We start from the raw sequence: 16,527 nt of genomic DNA, 5'->3' as shown, positions 1-16,527 counted from the left end.
CGGCAAGACGGAGCTGCTCTTCCTCCCGGGGAAGGACTGCCCGTTCCATGATCTCGCCATCACGGTTGACAACTCCGTTGTGTCCTCCTCCCAGAGTGCAAAAAGCTTTGGCGTGACCCTGGACAACACCCTGTCGTTCTCCGCTAACATCAAGGCGGTGACCCGATCCTGTAGGTTCATGCTCTACAACATTCAGAGAGTACGACCCTGCCTTACACAGGAAGCGGCACAGGTCCTAATCCAGGCACTTGTCATCTCCCGTCTGGATTACTGCAACTCGCTGTTGGCTGGGCTCCCTGCCTGTGCCATTAAACCCCTACAACTCATCCAGAATGCCGCAGCCCGTCTGGTGTTCAACCTTCCCAAGTTCTCTCATGTCACCCCGCTCCTCCGCACACTCCACTGGCTTCCAGTTGAAGCTCGCATCTGCTACAAGACCATGGTGCTTGCCTATGGAGCTGTGAGGGGAACGGCACCTCCGTACCTTCAGGCTCTGATCAGTCCCTACACCCAAACGAGGGCATTGCGTTCATCCACCTCTGGCCTGCTGGCCCCCCTACCTCTGCGGAAGCACAGTTCCCGCTCAGCCCAGTCAAAACTGTTCGCTGCTCTGGCACCCCAATGGTGGAACAAGCTCCCTCATGATGCCAGGACAGCGGAGTCACTCACCACCTTCCGGAGACACTTGAAACCCCACCTCTTTAAGGAATACCTGGGATAGGATAAAGTAAAGTAGGGTCGTACTCTGCGAATGTTGTAGAGCATGAACCTGCAGGATCGGGTCACCACTTTGATGTTAGCGGAGAACGACAGGGTGTTGTCCAGGGTCACGCCAAGGTTCTTTGCACTCTGGGAGGAGGACAATGGAGTTGTCAACCGTGATGGCGAGATCATGGAGCGGGCAGTCCTTCCCCGGGAGGAAGAGCAGCTCCGTCTTGCCGCCAGTCTTGAAACCTGACTGGTTTGGATCAAGAAGGTCATTCTGAGAGAGATAGCAGGAGAGTTGGCTAGTTGGCTCAAGAGTTTTGGAGAGAAAAGAAAGAAGGGATACTGGTCTGTAGTTGTTGACATCGGAGGGATCTAGTGTAGGTTTTTTGAGGAGGGGTGCAACTCTCACTCTCTTGAAGACAGAAGGGACATGGCCGGCAGTCAAGGATGAGTTGTTGAGCGAGGTGAGGTAAGGGAGAAGGTCACCGGAGATGGTCTGGAGAAGAGAGGAGGGGATAGGGTCAAGCGGGCAGGTTGTTGGGCGGCCGGCTGTCACAAGTCACAAGTTTTCATTTGGAGAGAGAGGGGAGAAAGAAGTCAAAGCATTGGGTAGGGCAGTGTGAGCAGGACCAGCGGTGTCATTTGACTTAATAAATGAGGATTGGATGTCGTCAACCTTCTTTTCAAAATGGTTGACGAAGTCATCCACAGAGAGGGAGGAGGTAGGGGGAGGAGGAGGAGGATTCAGCAGGGAGGAGAAGGTGGCAAAGAGCTTCCTAGGGTTAGAGGCAGAGGCTTGAAATTTAGAGTGGTAGAAAGTGGCTTTAGCAGCGGAAACAGAGGAGAGAGTGTGTATGTGCGTGTGTGTAGAGTCAGTATAAATATGTGTGCATGTTATGTGTGTGTGAGAAAATGGAGTGTGTGTGTGTTGGAGTGTCAGTGTGCATGAATGTGTAGAGTCCTGTGAGTATGCATAGAGAAAATAAAATACAAATAAAATACAAGGGTCAACTCAGATAGTCCGTCTAGCCATTTTGTTAGCTATTTAACGGTCTTATGGCTTGGATATAGAAGCTGTTCAGGAGCTTGTTGGTGTCAGACTTGATGCACCAGTACCGCTTGCCGTGCGGAAGCAGAGAGAACAGTCTATGGCTTGGGTGGCTTGAGTCTTTAACAATTTTCCGGGTCTTCCTTTCACACTACCTGATATAAAGTTATTGGATGGCAGGGAGCTCAGCCCCAGTGATGTACTGGGCTGTCCGCACCACCCTCTGTAGCGCCATCGACAAGATTGTAGATCTACAAAAGGCTGGAATGGGCTACAAGACCATCGCCAAGCAGCTTGTTGAGAAGGTGACAACAGTTGGTGCGATTATTCGCAAATGGAAGAAACACAAAAGAACTGTCAATCTCCCTCGGCCTGGGGCTCCATGCAAGATCTCACCTCGTGGAGTTGCAATGATCATAAGAACGGTGAGGAATCAGCCCAGAACTACACGGGAGGATCTTGTCAATAATCTCAAGGCAGCTGGGACCATAGTCACCAAGAAAACAATTGGTAACACACTACGCCGTGAAGGACTGAAATCCTGCAGCGCCTGCAAGGTCCCCCTGCTCAAGAAAGCACATATACATGCCCGTCTGAAGTTTGCCAATGAACATCTGAATGATTCAGAGGAGAATTGGGTGAAAGTGTTGTGGTCAGATGAGACCAAAATGGAGCTCTTTGGCATCAACTCAACTCACAGTGTTTGGAGGAGGAGGAATGCTGCCTATGACCTCCAAGAACACCATCCCCACCGTCAAACATGGAGGTGGAAACATTATTCTTTGGGGGTGTTTTTCTGCTAAGGGGACAGGACAACTTCACCTCATCACTGGGACGATGGACGGGGCCATGTACCATCAAATCATGGGTGAGAACCTCCTTCCCTCAGCCAGGGCATTGAAAATTGGTCGTGGATGGGTATTCCAGCATGACAATGACCCAAAACACACGGCCAAGGCAACAAAGGAGTGGCTCAAGAAGAAGCACAGTAAGGTCCTGGAGTGGCCTAGCCAGTCTCCAGACCTTAATCCCATAGAAAATCTGTGGAGGGAGCTGAAGGTTTGAGTTGCCAAATGTCAGCCTCGAAACCTTAATGACTTGGAGAAGATCTGCAAAGAGGAGTGGAACAAAATCCCTCCTGAGATGTGTGCAAACCTGGTGGCCAACTACAAGAAACGTCTGACCTCTGTGATTGCCAACAAGGGTTTTGCCACCAAGTACTAAGTCATGTTTTGCAGAGGGGTCAAATACTTATTTCCCTCATTAAAATGCAAATCAATTTATAACATTTTTGACATGCGTTTTTCTGGATGTTTTTGTTGTTATTCTGTCTCTCACTGTTCAAATAAACCTACCATTAAAATTATAGACTGATCATGTCTTTGTCAGTGGGCAAACGTACAAAATCAGCAGGGGATCAAATACTTTTTTCCCTCACTGTAGCTAGCAAGCTCAAGCTTGTTAGCTAGCTAACGTTAGCGCAAAGGACATTCAATGTTCCTTCATAGAGGAAGCTCCTCCTAGGTATATTTATGTGGACCTAATTCATATAATGCATGTCATAACAAGATTCCCAGCGCTTGAAGACTCATCCTCAACCCTCTCTCACTCTCTCCCCACCTGCTAAATTTCAGTTGCATGTTGCGCCATAGGCTACACTTGTCTGTCCATTACGCATTTAAACAACTAGCGTGCCTGCTCTATCCACATTGATTGATAAAGTAACTTAATGAGCTAAATGTAAAAAGAAACGGTTGTTCTATATCGTGGAGCTCCGCCACATAGGGGAGCTCTGCTCCTATTGGTGTACCCTCTGCCCTAAGGCAGCAACAGCCTGAGACAAAATTATGCACACACCTGCAGCCAATAGGAGTACAGGTGTCACTATAAGAGGGGACGCTTCCCCTGAATCAGCCTCCCTTTATCTTCAGCTACTGGACTAGACTGAAGAAGCCAAGAAGAGACGAAGAAAAGACTCAGGACGAAGAAACACAGTCGATTTTCCAGTTCATCGACGTCATCCTAAATGAGCACACCAGGAGATTTTCCACCCCCAAAAGCTCTTTTCAGAGCTCAATGCCGCTGTGCCTCATTGACGGCTGCGGACCCCCATGACCTATGTTTCGTGTGTTTGGGTGCACATCACGCCAAGGATGGCGTCAGTGTTCCCCCTAAATGTGCAAGCTGCGCCCTCCTTCCTTTGAAGGAGAGGAAGCAGCGGCGCGCATTTTTTAGGGAGGATATTCCCCTAGAGGACGTGCTCTCAGTTTTGGCCTCAGCTTCTGAGGCGTCATCTGGAGAGGCTGACTCTGGGGATGACAGGGATGATGGGGACGAGATGGACGTTCCTATGGAACAGTCCAGTCTCAGGACCCAGACATTTAAGACCCCCTTTCCTTTGGAGAGTGAGAGGTCTTATTCTTCCCTGGGCGATGAAGACACGGGCTCTGAGAGGTCAGAAGCCCTGTCTTTTGCAGCGGCCTCTCTGCACTCAGACTTCCCTGGGCTCATTGAGAGGGCTGCTAGACGGCTAGAAATAGCACTTCCCCCCATTCCCGCCGTACCGGAAGTGGATATGATGGAGGGCGGCCCGTATTCCATACCAAGAAGGGCGGCTGAGCCTCTGGCTCCAGCAATGCCCTCATTGGCTAAATACGCAAAGGGCTGTGTAAGTCCCGTGTAAGACTGAGCTCGGCAGGGAGGAAGTGGAAGAAGCGGCCAGGATTTCTGCCGCTATTCTCCACCTGACGCAAGCGTCAGCTGTCTGTGCGGGGAGGTCCATGGCCACTTCGGTGGCTGTGGAACGACACCTATGGTTGTCATTGACGACTATGAAGGAACCCGATAGAGCGTCGCTCTTGAACGCCCCCTTCTCTAACGACGGACTCTTCGGAGTAGCCGTTAAGGAAGTGACGGAGAGTTTCGCCAAGCTAGATGAGGAGAGGAAACAGCTGGCCAGACACCTGCCATTGGTAGGGAGAGCAGGCCATGTGACGCAGAGGCTATCAAACCCCACCGCCCCTAGTAGAGCAGGCTCTACTGCGAGGCGGCGTGCATGGCGCCAGACGGCGGCTTCGAGCAGCAGGCGAGAGGGCCCCACCCCCCCAGCAGCACCTGAGCCCCCTGTGATACCGCCGGCGAGGGAAGTCATCAGGACGTCGACCTGGCAACCCAAGGGTAGCCAGAAGAGACGACGTACACGACGGGACGTGGGGGAGAAAATAGGAGATGGCGCGGCGACGAGGTCGACTGTGCCCACTATTTCCCCCCACCCTTATGTGAAGGGTGTTGAGGAGGATGTTCTTGTTGTTGTTGCATGTAACAAAGAGTTGGCTCCACCTGACTTTGTCACAAAAGAGCCCTTTTTCCATAATGCACCCGAGAGCGTTCGTTTTCCTTCACCCCCTCTCTCTCTCTCTCTCACCACTCTGAGTGCAGCTCAGCCCACCATGGGTGTGTTGCTGAGCGCACACATAAGGTAGGTATTAAAAAGGTATCACGGTGCCGCCTTGTGTTACCTTGTAAAGACCTCACTTTACAGACTCCTAGGAGTGCTGTAGTGAGTGTCTCACATAGCAGGATGCAGTCTCAGCCAGATAATGGCATGATGACGCGACCGCTATTCGGAGATGGCGCTCTGTCTCAGGCTAACGCCTCAGTCAGTGCAGTTCAGACCCGTGCTGAACTTTTGGCGAAGGAGGCGGTCACAGTAGTTCCCCAGGAACAAAGGGCTATTTTCGCCCTATTTCCTGGTGCCCAAAAAGACGGGGGAAATGAGGCCGATATTGGATTTACGCATTCTCAACGAGAGGGTAGCCAAGCGGCCCTTCCGAATGCTAACGACAAAACGTCCACTGGAGGGTGTCCAGAAGGGAGAATTTTGTACGAGCATAGACCTAAAGGACGCGTACTTTCATGTGCCGGTGCAGCCGCGTCACAGAAAGTTTCTGCGATTCGCCTTTCAAGGGGTGGCGTACGAGTTCACGAGGATGCCATTCGGGTACACCCTGGCACCTCGCACGTTTTCCAAATGTGTGGAGGCGGCATTGGAACCGTTGCGTCATCAGGGAATAAGGCTACTAGCCTACCTAGACGACCTGCTGGTTCTCGACCCGTCAGCAGAGCTGGCGTTCACTCACACGACACAGACAGTAATACATCTCACACGTCTGGGGTTCCGTCAATCCGTCTGAATTGGAAAAAGAGCGCACCCTGGCCCAGTCATCAGATTGTCTACCTGGGGATACAGCTAGACACTGTAATGATGAGGGCTCGAATTTCGGACCCTCGAAGGGTAGCCCTGTTGCTAGCCCTGAGAAGGTTTCGTCCGACTCACACGGTAACGGCGCTGTCAGTCATGTCACTCTTGGGTCTCATGTCGTCAGCCCATTTCGTGGTTCCGCTGGGACTCCTGCGCATGTGCAGGATGCAGTGATGGTTCGCCCAACTAGGACTAGACCCAGTTTGGGAACAGTTCGGGAGAGCCGAGGTGGATCTATTCGCGTCACGCATGAACGTGCATTGTCCTCTATGGCTCTCTCTGAGGGATCAGGACGAACCGCCACTGAGGAGGGACGCGTTCGCGCACCGACCGTGGCCGAGAGTTCTCCTGTATGCATTCCCACCGCTGTCCTGCATTCTCCCACTGTTAGCCAGGGTGAGATCAGGCGGGCTGTCAATAATATTGGTGGCCCCCGATCGCCCAGGGGCTCCGTGGTTTGCGGAGATGAGTCAGATGTTGATTGCGGCACCTTGGCCAATTCCACATCGACGGGACGCATTGTCTCAGGCGGAGGGCTCGATAGGGCGATTGCCCATAATCGGCCAACCACTGAAGGCTTGGCTCCTGAGAGGGACAGGCTAGAGCGCCATGGGTTATCTGATTCAGTAATCAGGACCATACAGGGTTCACGTGCCGGTTCCACTTCCAGGGTGTATGCCAGTAAATGGAACGTATTTTCACAGTAGTGTGTCACAGAGAATGTAGACATTTTTACATTTACATTTTAGTCATTTAGCAGACGCTCTTATCCAGAGTGACTTACAGTTAGTGCATGCATACATGTTTATTTTTTTTTTATTTTTTTTTCATACTGACCCCCCGTGGGAAACGAACCCACATCCCTGCCGGCCAAACCCTCCCCTACCTTGAACGATGCTGGACCAATTGTGCGCCGCCCATGGGTCTCCCGGTCCCGACAGAGCCAGGACTCGAACCAGGATCTCTAGTGGCACAGCTAGCACTGCGATGCAGTGCCTTAGACCACTGCGCCACTCGGGAGTCAATGAACTGTCAGGTTGAGAGTGTACTCTCATTCCTGCAGTTTGTTTGATAAGCAGCGATCGCCCGCCACCATTAAGGTGTTTGCAGCGGCGATTTCAGCTTGTCACGAGGGGTTTGGCAGAGACACTGTCTTCAGCCACCCTCTAGTGAAATGTTTCTTATTAGGAACGCGGCGGCTTAGGCCAATGCCTAGAGCCACGCTTCCTCAGTGGGATTTGGCTTTGGTACTCGAAGCGCTCTGTGAGTCGCCGTTCGAGCCATTGAATCAAATACCCTTCAAGATGCTGTCTATGAAGACGGCACTGTTGCTCGCTTTGACTACTGCTAAGCGTGTCAGTGATTTGTGTGCTCTTTCGACGAGACCCGACTGCCTTGCCATTAATGGCGATTTGAGCAGAGCAGTGTTACGTCCTAACCCGGCATTTATGCCAAAGGTTATTAAGAGCTCATATAGATCACAGACCGTGGAGCTGTGGGCTTTTTCTCCCCCTCCTCATGGGGAGAGGAGAGAGGAAAGGCTCCACCGCCTGTGCCCAGTGCACACTTTGGCGTGTTACGTTGAGCGCACAGCAGCGATTAGGTCATCGCCTCAGCTGTTTGTGTGTCATGGTGCGGCTGCACTAGGTAGACCACTTTCAAAACAGTGTCTGTCTCATTGGCTTTGCGAAGGGTATAAGAGCCCACTCCACTCGTGGAGTAGCGGCTTCTACTGCCCTTTTCAGAGGAACAGGGGTAGAGGATATCTGTGCAGCGGCGTCGTGGTCGTCACCGTCTCCATTTATCAGTTTCTATCTCTTGGATATGTCTTCTAGCTCTTTGGCTCAGTCTGTACTCAGCGTGGCTGAGGGGAGGACTTGAGCTAAGAGAGAGGAATGCAGGACCGAAGAGACAGGTCTCTTTCAGGTCCGCTTCTGATAGAAGGACATATTATAGCATGACTCCTGACTGACATGTTCAGTACAGTAGAAGGCATGTATTAATCTGCCCACCAGTGAATAACTGGGTTGAGGCGGAATGATGAGGGATAATAGTAGTAACCTTGGTTACGGTACTATTAGACCGGTCATGACAATTTTGACGGAATGTGACGTCATCTATCTGCTTGTTCAGATTAGTATGAATCATGTTCTGGGATCTGCCCACTAATCTTTGGGGTTCCATTGATTGAGTGGGGCGGGCTACCGTGTACACAATATAGAGTGACACTTTGTGTCATTCCATTAGTGGTCAGTATTGTTGTAACAGGATATTGAGGTACCATCTATCTGCTAGTACAGATTAGTATGGCCCGTATTCTGGTGATCTGCCCACTAGACATTGGTGTTGCCATTGGACTAGGTGGGGAGGATTTGGACCGATGACGCAGTATATTGTGACACCATGTATTGTGATACAGTGGTTACAGTACTGCGGGACTTGGTCGCAGCCATTGCTAGGCCTGACCTTTTCATTTCGATGAGAAGTGTTGGGCTCGGCAGGGAGTACATTTTGGAGCGTTGCGCTCCGCCTTAAACCAATAGGAGCAGAGCTCCCCTATGGGGCGGAGCTCCACGATATAGAACGATAGTTACCGGAGTGTAACTCCAGTTCTATGAGTGGAGCGGAGCCCCATAGGACTTAAGGCCCTGCCGACCCTCTCTAGTCTCGCTGAAGATAAATATCTCGGGAGGCTGATTGAGGGGATGCGTCCCCTCTTATAGGGACACCTGTACTCCTATTGGCTGCAGGTGTGCATAATTTTGTCTCAGGCTGTTGCTGCCTTAGGGCAGTGGGTAAATCAATGGGAGCAGAGCTCCCCTATGGGGCTCCGCTCCACTCATAGAACTGGAGTTACACTCGGGTAACTATCGATTTCACAGGTTAAAAAAGGAACATAAAGGAATGCTATAAACTGGTACTTTTTTGTGGTTCGAACCGGTTCAGAACTTTATTTTGCCTGTTGGAACAGTGGAACGAAACAAAAAAAATTGTGGTTCTGCTCAGAACGAAACGATTGGAAAATTATTTTGGTTCCAAACCCTGGTATAAAGCATATCCTTTGAACACGATGACAATTTAACAATTTAACATATACCTGTATTCTAAAGGCTCATGTCATGACTAATGACTAATGAAGTGGTCTACTATAAAAGCCTTCCTCAGTCCACTAAAACTTGATGAGAGCACCAAAGGCAGTTTCCAGTGTGAAATCAATTTGTTACCAGTCCTAAACACACACACAAACACACAGCAAGGCCGCAGTTGAGGGGAACGTCTAGCAACCCAAAGGTTGTGTGTTCAAATCTCATCACGGACAACTTTAGCATTTTAGCTAATTAGCATCTTTGCAACTACAGTTGAAGTCGGAAGTTTACATACACCTTAGCCAAATACATTTAAACTCCGTTTTTCACAATTCCTGACATTTAATCCTAGTAAATATTGCCTGTCTTAAGTCAGTTAGGATCACCACTTTATTTTAAGAATGTGAAATGTCAGAATAATAGCATAGAGAATGATTTATTTCAGCTTTTATTTCTTTCATCACATTCCCAGTGGGTCAGAAGTTTACATACACTCAATTAGTATTTGGTAGCATTGCCTTTAAATTGTTTAACTTGGGTCAAACGTTTCAGGTAGCCTTCCACAAGCTTCCCACAATAAATTGGGTGAATTTTGCCCCATTCCTCCTGACAGAGCTGGTGTAACTGAGTCAGGTTTGTAGGCCTCCTTGCTCGCACATGCTTTTTCAGTTCTGCCCACAAATGTTCTATAGGATTGAGGTCAGGGCTTTGTGATGGCCACTCCAATACCTTGACTTTGTTGTCCTTAAGCCATTTTGCCACAACTTTGGAAGTATGCTTGGGGTATTTGTCCATTTGGAAGACCCATTTGCGACCAAGCTTTAACTTCCTGACTGATGTCTTGAGATGTTGCTTCAATATATCCACATAATTGTCCTTCCTCATGATGCCATCTATTTTGTGAAGTGCACCAGTCCCTCCTGCAGCAAAGCACCCCCACAGCATGATGCTGCCAACCCCGTGCTTCACGGTTGGGATGGTGTTCTTCGGCTTGCAAGCTGTCCCCCTTTTTCCTCCAAACATAACGATGGTCATTATAGCCAAACAGTTCTATTTTTGTTTCATCAGACCAGAGGACATTTCTCCAAAAAGTATGATCTTTGTCCCCATGTGCAGTTGCAAACCGTAGTCTGGCTTTATATGGCGGTTTTGGAGCAGTGGCTTCTTCCTTGCTGAGCAGCCTTTCAGGTTATGTCGATATAGGACTCGTTTTACTGTGGATATAGATACTTTTGTACCTGTTTCCTCCAGCATCTTCACAGGTTCCTTTGCTGTTGTTCTGGGATTGATTTGCTCTTTTCGCACCAAAGTACGTTCATCTCTAGGAGACAGAATGCGTCTCCTTCCTGAGCGGTATGACGGCTGCGTGGTCCCATGGTGTTTATACTTGCGTACTATTGTTTGTACAGATGAACGTGGTACCTTCAGGCGTTTGGAAATTGCTCCCAAGGATGAACCAGACTTGTGGAGGTCTACAATTTTTTTTCTGAGGTCTTGGTTGATTTATTTTGATTTTCCCATGATGTCAAGCAAAGAGGCACTAAGTTTGAAGGTAGGCCTTGAAATACAGCCACAGGTACACCTCCAATTGACTCAAATGATGTCAATTAGCCTATCAGAAGCTTCTAAAGCCATGACATCATTTTCTGGAGTTTTCCAAGCTGTTTAAAGGCACAGTCAACTTAGTGTATGTAACCTTCTGACCCACTGGAATTGTGATACAGTGAATTATAAGTGAAATAATCTGTCTGTAAACAATTGTTGGAAAAATTACTTGTGTCATGCACAAAGTAGATGTCCTAACCGACTTGCCAAAACTATAGTTTGTTAACAAGAAATTTGTGGAGTGGTTGAAAAACTAGTTTTAATGACTCCAACCTAAGTATATGTAAACTTCCGACTTCAACTGTACTTACTACTTTTTAGCTTCTTTGCAATTACTTAGTATGTTAGCTAACCCTTCCCCTAACCCTAACCTGAACACGTTTAGCTAACCCTTCCCCTAACTCTAACCTTAACCCTTTAACCTAACTCCTAAACTTAACCCTAACCTTAACCCCTAGAGCTAGCTAACATTAGCATTAGCCACATAGCTAACGTTAGCCACAACAAATTTGAATTCGTAACATGTCATATATTTAGCAAATTCATAACATATTGTATGTTTCGCAAATTCTTAACAAATTGTATGAATTGCAATTCATAACATATTGTACAAATTGCAATTTGTAACATATCATACGAAATGAATGATGGACATCCACAAATGCATTATTACTTACCATACCAAACGTAACATATCATAGAAATGTAATATATCATACTAAATGGAGTATCTTGGATTATTACAGAATAATAGGAAATGCTCTGAGACCAAGTTGAAATATTTTTTCTCACCTTTGCTTGCTCAAGTGACCATAAACGGACATATATGGCTTTGCCTATAACAAAACTTCAACAGCAATGCACTGTATATGGCCAGGAAAATGTTACTTATAGATATGTAAACTCGAGTGCTATATATGCTCTCAATATCATAGCAATTTTGTAGGATAAATATTTTACATTATGACCGAGATCAGACAAACCCGCAATAGGCTTAATTTGCATTCCAGTATCTCATTGTACACATCCCAACATAACTTCTGACCATTCTGCCACGCGCGCAGGTGTTGTCCCATGTTATTACACATTTTCAGAGTAGCCTACCAATAATAACCATGCGATGTGCTCTGTCTGAAAGAAATGATCCTATGTAGCCTTGTACACCACTGCGACGCAGTACACATTTCCACAATGTTACCTGTCTGACGAACACTGCAGCATTTTAAGAACACCTCTTAGAGAGCATTCTCAGGCACCTTCACCTGCCTGCGATTTGTCCCATATCTCGCACACCCCATTCAAGACTGAATAGGTCAACTGAACTAAATAAAACACAGAGCACAGTACAGTAGAGTACAGTACAGTTGAGTACAGTACAGTTAGTCTACTGTAGTTACAATTTTGTAAACCTTACCTTGCAAATGTTCTACGAAACTAGAGAATACTCTTCTAAAGAATAATTATTTGTTGAGTCCCCGCGTGGTGGTGGAGTGGTGCGCAGCCCAGCGTGCAGATGCCAGCCTCTGCTCTGTCAAACTAGCGTATTCTGCATGCACATATGTATTCTAGTCCCAACACCGGTGTCGCTCTCTCTCTCTCTCTCTCTCTCTCTCTCTCTCTCTCTCTCTCTCTCTCTCTCTCTCTCTCTCTCTCGCTCTCTCTCTCAATACATGCGCAAAAGGTTTCTAATTTTAATCAATCCCTTCTTGCCATTGTAAACAATTATCTCTATGCTCATATCCTTGCTACTTCTGACATGGTAACATGCAACTCATTGGTCAGATGTGTCACCACACATAGGTTAAAATGTTATTTGAATTGGTGTGACTTAATGTGTGCCTGATGTGGAAAGCCTATATACAATTATAATAGCCTCCTACGATTATATATTCAAATCGATATGATAAATGTTTTATCCCTCATAGAAATCCATATGTGTGTGTGTGTGTGTGTGTGTGTGTGTGTGTGTGTGTGTGTGTGTGTGTGGCAACAAATTGATTTCACACAGGTTATACTGGTAACTTTCTTTATCATAATACAGATGCACTCATGCACTCATATCGATTTAGCGCCACATGTTGGGGGACCATGGGAGTTGAGATCAGGGCCCATATACAAAGCATTTTTTTTAAAGGTCATGTTAAAACCTGTTTAATTAACGCTCATTGAGTTGACGCTCATTGACATTGTTGCAAATGATGGGCAATAACCAATCGTGGTGAGGCATCGCCAGCTGTGAACTCTATAACACGCTTAAGACAACCACGGTGAATGTTACTGTACATCAAATGTTGTAATGGTAAAACGTTTGATATAATTTTCGAATTCACATGATCACTTTGCCTACTCTTAATTATTGCCTAATATGTTGGCATGCATAACCTTTATTCTTTTTTAACCAATTCTGATGGTTGTTAAAAGCGGAATTTTGAAATTATTATCGTTATGTCAACATAGGCTACTCGTCACTCCCGTTTGACAACTCTAAATCGCTTTGGCGCAGTAGGCATCAAGTCACTTGCCCATAATGTTGCATGCAACATTCCATACAACGTTTGAAAGGTATATCATTTTCATCGAACACAATAAAAGTTAACACAGGTGTTGATGTTTTCAATTGACTAATTTATAGCATGCCCAATTTTGTGATATTGCACTCCAAAGCGATACCTTGAAATCAAATGAATTAGGTTACTGAAATAATCGAAAGAAAAATAGGTGATTATCCTAGTGGTTATGACTATTTAGGCATTACATGTGAATTACTCCTCATGTGAAATCATTGTCAAACGCACACGAGATAGTGCATGTTGCATGTCTAGATTATTTATGGTTTGATCATATAGAAATATCAAAACATTCTTTCAACAACTGCAAAGCAATTGCATGTGGCGCAGGAAGCACTTTCTCACTGCATTTTTCTTTTATCAAGACACCTGCTGGTAACTTTCAACTGGTTGGGACAGCTCATGAGGTCTCCTAGATATCTGTTAGTGCTGAGCGATTAACTACTGTTTTTTGTTTTTTTTAAACAATTTATTGACTGATGTCAGGATCAATTATTTGAATTCTAGTAAAATAGTGATTTTGTCAGACAGCATAGGCAGCATCTCTATAGAGAAGAGATAACTTGGAATGAAATAATACAAGTAATAAAATAAAATGAATATTTTATTAAAGTAAAGTAATGTGAATAATTGATGGTTAATAAGTGATAAGCAGTCATGGGCAGTCACTACCATCATGGTACTTTTATTAATTGTTTTATTGTGTGTTGTTACAGCATTCAACCCACATAATGCATAGTGCATTTAATGTAAAAATAAATAATCGAAACCGAAATTGAAAACATAGATAATTTTTTTATAATGAACAGAAGCCGAACTGACCTCAAAAAGCACTAATCGCTCAGCACTAATATCTGTCGACTAGGTGGGACTCTTATGACTAAAGAGGCTTCATGCATAACTTTTATTTGTAACCATAAGAGTTAGTGGAGTAAAATGTCTCTATTCTCAGCACTTACGACCAATTTTCTACTCTGAGATGCTTTGTGGATACGACCCCTGGTCTGCCCTGTCCATTTAATCTGACCTCTTGCCAAAGAGGTTTCTAACCTCAAGGGTTTTTTCCTGATTAAATAAAGGTTAAATAATCACATTGATTTTGATCTAAGAGGCCAAACTGATCCTAAATCAGAGCTCATACTCTGAGAAGCTTGATACATATGACCCCAGAGGCAATTCCAAGCATGGGTCTCTTCCTTCCTTTCATCTCTACCTCTTTATCTCTATCCTATCCAATAATCATTTTTAACGGCAGAATGGGTGTAGATTATAGGGTGACATCTGAAAAATCACACGTTTTTCTTCCTCCAGTCCACAGGCCATCTTCAGTTCCCATCTCTCTGCACTGTGTTACAGTTCAATCTCAACTGGGGGAATTCCTAGTTCCTCCTTCAAGCAGTCCCATTTGTATTTTTATGGGAACCAAGCCAGTCAGCTGTTTCTCTATTCTCAGAACTGCATTGTACTGTATATTTGTATTGATTCAGAGGCTCCCTCTCACCCCTTCCCTTATTACTTGGAAGTGACTGCTTAGCTCAACTTGTAGAAAGACAGACACAACGATAGATATGGCACAGAGGGTATGTAAAGAGCTTGTCATACACTTAGTATGTATCAGAAAGCCTTGCAATAATAAAAGTCAAACTGAAGACAGAACATAATTTTCTTTGGATCAAAGTAGGCTTTTTTTTTTTCAACAGAGATTTTTTTTTACAACATGGTTACAGTGACAATGTCAACAAGGACTGGGGACCGGTGTAACTTCAGCGAGAAATGTAAAGGGGTAAGTTAGTGATTCTCTCTATTGTATTTTTATGTCAATGCTGTTCAATATTGTGACTAGTCGCCATAACAGTTGCTTGTGACTGATCTCTATCTAATTTTATTTTGTGAAATAAAACCTCAGTAAAGTGGATGGTTTTGATCATTTGTAGTTTATCCACATACTTTTATTGTTTGAGAGAGAGAAAGGGAGAGACAAAGAGATAGATTAAACAGTTGTGACATAAATCAGACTCAACAACAAGACAAAGATCAATCATTCACTTTACACTGGTCCGCAACATACATATCACGACACAGCAGGCTATAGCCTACAGTATGTGTTGTACATATCTCATTCCATGTAGGGCCTCCTCACTCAGATGCCCACCCTGGGCCTCATGTGACTCATACACACAGCCTGTCTGATCACACACGTCTGCATGCTGTGACTCAGAGAGTGGCCTAGAGATATCCCTGACTCATTCATTCTCATGGGGGTTTGTTTTCTCTGCAAATCTATTGTGAAATACCATAGGCACTCTTTTTACCACTAATGGACAAGACATTTCATTAGAAATTCCAGCTGGGATTTTGGGGAGGGTTTTGAATCAGCCCTAGCATTGAAAATGAATTGTACTTTCTATGGACTCTCACGGGACATAAGCACCTAGATGTGCTGTCAAAGAGTAGAGGCATGTGTCATTTTAAATGTTGTCAATAACAGTGCTATGCTATTTCATTTTAAGATGTCTATCAAATAAAACAAAAATAAAGTATGAAAACATTTGTTTCTGGCCTTTCTGGTGTACTACTTTCTGGTGTACTAATACAATGTAATTGTGGAAACCAACTACGCCTATCTGATGCTGCATTAGTCTTGATTTGCTGATGCAAATAAGCGTTTGGCCATGAGAACTGAATTCCATAGATGGTAGTCGCTTAGAAAGACATCTATGGACTCAATTCTTCTTGCCTGGCAGCTACAATCAGCAACCCATCACCTATCAAGGACAACAGAAAAAAGGAAAGAAAAAGTATGTTTATTTGATGTTGGTAAGATATTGCAACAATGTCTGGCCCCAAAGCAAATACATCTGAATTATCATAAAGTTGCTTTATTCTTATTGTCAGCACACTGCCCCATTATTTTGAATTTGCATAAAAGAAAGAAAGAAGCAAATAAACAAGCAAACAAACACACACACAGACACACACAGAACGTGACTCTTGGTGGCGCTTCTTCTTCTTCCTCTTCTTCTTCGATGAGGTTTAACGGCGGTTGGCATCCAATAAATGTTGCATTACCGCCACCTACTAGACTGGCGTATAACTCCATCATACTTTGCTTTAAAAAACAACAACAAAAAACAACAACAAAAAATACCCTACCATCTAACACTACACTCACTAAAAAATAAAAAATAAATTAAATACTCCACAATTTCAATATACTTAGTCCTACTTCAGGCCAACAGCTTGAAAAGATGG

The sequence above is a fragment of the Coregonus lavaretus genome, assembly GCF_964263955.1.
Source record: "Coregonus lavaretus genome assembly, chromosome: 25".
Lineage (NCBI taxonomy): Eukaryota > Metazoa > Chordata > Actinopteri > Salmoniformes > Salmonidae > Coregonus > Coregonus lavaretus.
This window is presented reverse-complemented; position numbering follows the sequence as displayed.